The sequence below is a fragment of the Schistocerca americana genome, unplaced genomic scaffold (assembly GCF_021461395.2).
Source record: "Schistocerca americana isolate TAMUIC-IGC-003095 unplaced genomic scaffold, iqSchAmer2.1 HiC_scaffold_1706, whole genome shotgun sequence".
NCBI lineage: Eukaryota > Metazoa > Arthropoda > Insecta > Orthoptera > Acrididae > Schistocerca > Schistocerca americana.
Genome location: NW_025725798.1, coordinates 7,501 through 12,500, shown reverse-complemented (window position 1 = coordinate 12,500; position 5,000 = coordinate 7,501). Strand labels below are relative to the sequence as shown.

The 5,000-nt window shown below is 51.8% G+C and overlaps 1 non-coding gene across 1 annotated transcript in view; it reads right to left on the bottom strand.

Moving 5' to 3' along the window:
- Positions 1-510, bottom strand: part of LOC124571494 — a 1,910-nt gene extending 1,400 nt beyond the window's left edge. Inside the window, exon 1 of the ribosomal RNA XR_006971887.1 lies at positions 1-510. This exon is cut by the window's left edge and continues 1,400 nt beyond it. This is a non-coding gene — a ribosomal RNA (small subunit ribosomal RNA).
- Between the last annotated feature and the right edge of the window lie 4,490 nt (positions 511-5,000).

Genomic DNA, 5,000 nt, shown 5'->3' with positions numbered 1-5,000 from the left:
ATGAGTCCCGTATCGTTATTTTTCGTCACTACCTCCCCGTGCCGGGAGTGGGTAATTTGCGCGCCTGCTGCCTTCCTTGGATGTGGTAGCCGTTTCTCAGGCTCCCTCTCCGGAATCGAACCCTGATTCCCCGTTACCCGTTACAACCATGGTAGGCGCAGAACCTACCATCGACAGTTGATAAGGCAGACATTTGAAAGATGCGTCGCCGGTACGAGGACCGTGCGATCAGCCCAAAGTTATTCAGAGTCACCAAGGCAAACGGACCGGACGAGCCGACCGATTGGTTTTGATCTAATAAAAGCGTCCCTTCCATCTCTGGTCGGGACTCTGTTTGCATGTATTAGCTCTAGAATTACCACAGTTATCCAAGTAACGTGGGTACGATCTAAGGAACCATAACTGATTTAATGAGCCATTCGCGGTTTCACCTTAATGCGGCTTGTACTGAGACATGCATGGCTTAATCTTTGAGACAAGCATATGACTACTGGCAGGATCAACCAGGGAGCTGCGTCAACTAGAGCTGAGCAGCCGGCCGCCCGGGAGTGTGTCCCGGGGGCCCGCGCGAACACGCAAGCGTCCGCTCAATTATTCTGCAAACAGGAGGAGGCTGAGCTCCCCTGCACAATACACCTCGAAACCCTCTCAGGTCCCGGCGGCGCGCAGCGCCGTCCTAAGTACTTGGTCGGGTTCGAGAGAGGCGCAATCGCCCGGAGTTTGGCGAGTAGACGCTTTAGGTGCGACCACCCGTGCTCCCAACTGAGCTTGCCGCTGCCGACAGAGGCCCGGGAGCGTGCTGTCGTGGCATTGCCGGCGGGAGACAACACGCGCCACCTACGGTGGCCGGCAGCTCCAACGCCAGCGCCACAGAAGGACAAAAGCCCCACTTGGGTGCCGAAGCGAACTCTCCCAGCACAGCGCACGCGCCAACACGTCCGCACAGCTGCGATACAAACCACCTGCGAGAACCGCAGAGGCGACCGAGCAGCAGACGGCGTCGCGGCGCCGAGCGCCGGGCGGCGGCGCATCCTCAGCGCACACAGTCCTCAATCGGACCAGCACACTGCAGATGTCCACCGCGCTTCGCACCGGGCCCGCGAGGACCTACTTTGGCCGCACGGCGCCGCGTGCAGGGTGCGCCGGCGCGCAGCTGCGCCGCCTGCCGCCTCCGTCGGCCGGCGCGCCTGCCACTGGCCGCCCCCACCAGCCGGCTGTAGCGCGTGCGCCCACGCACCGCGCGGCCAGCACGCCGGGAGGCCCCCCCTCACCGGCCGGGGACGGTCCCACCCAGCCACCGCCGCGTATCGCTTCACACCCACATGCCATTCACGTTCGTGGGCATGGTGGGTATCGCTGAAACAACCGGTTGGTAGCTCAACCGATCGTCGCCATCACTGATTCACCTCTAGCGAGAACAACCGCACCACAACCGTTTACCAGTTGTTCATTTGCGTAACGTCACCAGCAAACGTAGACGTCCATCGCCATTTGCAAATTCAACGATTGTTGCATGCCTGTGTCAGGTGTCACGACACACTATGTCTGCCCACATACACGCAACAACATGTGCACGCTTCGCGAACACGTGGAAGGTGGCCCCCGTACGTATGCGATGTCCATTGCGCGAACGACTGTCAACCGGCCTCTGTCGCATGTCGCAGATGTGGAACGCAGTGCACCATGCTATCACGGTGTGTGAGAAGAGACGACTACGTCTGACAACACGCGCCACTACATCAACAGACGGCTCATGCTGATCGCCATCCACGGCATACCATACTGCAATCCAGCTCTTATAGGGAGACGACACGTAGCTGAGTGCACAATATTTGGACCGTATGGTTCGCCGTTGTTGGCGCAGTCGTGGTACGGTCACACATGTACCACGATGTATCATTCAGTACATGAGGACCAATGTGCAGTACAGTGTGTGATTTGGACGTACAACATCAGCGGACAGTTGACACACGCCGTACCACAACGTAGGCTGTGCTTCGCCATGCAAATGCCAATGAACAACTGCGAAGGGCATTGAGCATGTACGTCCTGCTGCCATCCGCATTACAGTGTATAGCTGCAAGGTGTTTAACATGAAGCGATACTCTGGGGACCAGGCAGTGCGAGTAGCAAACTATATTGCGGGGGTTGCAGTTAGGCAACACCACACTAATTTAACGCGTCGTATGACAATTACAGAGCAGGTTAAGGCCCAACGTGTGTTGGGTTAAGGCCCAACGTGTGTTGGGTTAAGGCCCAACGTGTGTTGGGTTAAGGCCCAACGTGTGTTGGGTTAAGGCCCAACGTGTGTTGGGTTAAGGCCCAACGTGTGTTGGGTTAAGGCCCAACGTGTGTTGGGTTAAGGCCCAACGTGTGTTGGGTTAAGGCCCAACGTGTGTTGGGTTAAGGCCCAACGTGTGTTGGGTTAAGGCCCAACGTGTGTTGGGTTAAGGCCCAACGTGTGTTGGGTTAAGGCCCAACGTGTGTTGGGTTAAGGCCCAACGTGTGTTGGGTTAAGGCCCAACGTGTGTTGGGTTAAGGCCCAACGTGTGTTGGGTTAAGGCCCAACGTGTGTTGGGTTAAGGCCCAACGTGTGTTGGGTTAAGGCCCAACGTGTGTTGGGTTAAGGCCCAACGTGTGTTGGGTTAAGGCCCAACGTGTGTTGGGTTAAGGCCCAACGTGTGTTGGGTTAAGGCCCAACGTGTGTTGGGTTAAGGCGCAACGTGTGTTGGGTTAAGGCGCAACGTGGGTTACGTTAAGGCGCAACGTGGGTTACGTTAAGGCGCAACGTGGGTTACGTTAAGGCGCAACGTGGGTTACGTTAAGGCGCAACGTGGGTTACGTTAAGGCGCAACGTGGGTTACGTTAAGGCGCAACGTGGGTTACGTTAAGGCGCAACGTGGGTTACGTTAAGGCGCAACGTGGGTTACGTTAAGGCCCAATATAGGTTAGGTTAAGGCCCAATATAGGTTAGGTTAAGGCCCAATATAGGTTAGGTTAAGGCCCAATATAGGTTAGGTTAAGGCCCAATATAGGTTAGGTTAAGGTACAATATAGGTTAGGTTAAGGTACAATATAGGTTAGGTTAAGGTACAATATAGGTTAGGTTAAGGTACAATATGGGTTAGGTTAAGGTACAATATGGGTTAGGTTAAGGCGCAATATGGGTTAGGTTAAGGCGCAATATGGGTTAGGTTAAGGCGCAATATGGGTTAGGTTAAGGCGCAATATGGGTTAGGTTAAGGCGCAATATGGGTTAGGTTAAGGCGCAATATGGGTTAGGTTAAGGCGCAATATGGGTTAGGTTAAGGCGCAATATGGGTTAGGTTAAGGCGCAATATGGGTTAGGTTAAGGTACAATATAGGTTAGGTTAAGGTACAATATAGGTTAGGTTAAGGTACAATATAGGTTAGGTTAAGGTACAATATGGGTTAGGTTAAGGTACAATATAGGTTAGGTTAAGGCACAATATGGGTTAGGTTAAGGCGCAATATGGGTTAGGGTAAGGCGCAATATGGGTTAGGTTAAGGCGCAATATGGGTTAGGTTAAGGCGCAACGTGGGTTACGTTAAGGCGCAACGTGGGTTACGTTAAGGCGCAACGTGGGTTACGTTAAGGCGCAACGTGGGTTACGTTAAGGCGCAACGTGGGTTACGTTAAGGCGCAACGTGGGTTACGTTAAGGCCCAATATAGGTTAGGTTAAGGCCCAATATAGGTTAGGTTAAGGCCCAATATAGGTTAGGTTAAGGCCCAATATAGGTTAGGTTAAGGCCCAATATAGGTTAGGTTAAGGTACAATATAGGTTAGGTTAAGGTACAATATAGGTTAGGTTAAGGTACAATATGGGTTAGGTTAAGGCGCAATATGGGTTAGGTTAAGGCGCAATATGGGTTAGGTTAAGGCGCAATATGGGTTAGGTTAAGGCGCAACGTGGGTTACGTTAAGGCGCAACGTGGGTTACGTTAAGGCGCAACGTGGGTTACGTTAAGGCGCAACGTGGGTTACGTTAAGGCGCAACGTGGGTTACGTTAAGGCCCAATATAGGTTAGGTTAAGGCCCAATATAGGTTAGGTTAAGGCCCAATATAGGTTAGGTTAAGGCCCAATATAGGTTAGGTTAAGGTACAATATGGGTTAGGTTAAGGTACAATATGGGTTAGGTTAAGGTACAATATAGGTTAGGTTAAGGCGCAACGTGGGTTACGTTAAGGCCCAATATAGGTTAGGTTAAGGCCCAATATAGGTTAGGTTAAGGCCCAATATAGGTTAGGTTAAGGCCCAATATAGGTTAGGTTAAGGCCCAATATAGGTTAGGTTAAGGTACAATATAGGTTAGGTTAAGGTACAATATAGGTTAGGTTAAGGTACAATATGGGTTAGGTTAAGGTACAATATGGGTTAGGTTAAGGTACAATATAGGTTAGGTTAAGGCACAATATGGGTTAGGTTAAGGCGCAATATGGGTTAGGTTAAGGCGCAATATGGGTTAGGTTAAGGCGCAATATGGGTTAGGTTAAGGCGCAATATGGGTTAGGTTAAGGCGCAATATGGGTTAGGTTAAGGCACAATACGGGTTAGGTTAAGGCACAATACGGGTTAGGTTAAGGCACAATACGGGTTAGGTTAAGGCACACATTGTTGTAAGGAAAGGTGTTTTCGGGGGGGGGGGGGGGGGCTGGTTTGTTGATTGTGATTATCGTAAGTAAATGACTGCGGCATCATCTGATTTGCCACGTCAGGGTGCACCTTTGGCTCATAACAGGCGGCGCTCTGATTCCATGCTTGTGGCAGACCTGTGTCTTTCATTCGTGCCATTGTTTGTGTGGTGTGACAGGAGGCAGTATTGTGATGTTGGGTGCACCCCTGTGTAGGACATGTGTGGGTGTTGGTGGCTTAGCTGAGCAATGGTGGTTGTCGGAAGGGTGGGATATTCTGTTTTCCGAGTGGACCTCCCGGTCTGGTTATGATAGTGTGGATTGTCTAATGTGGCAGAGAGGA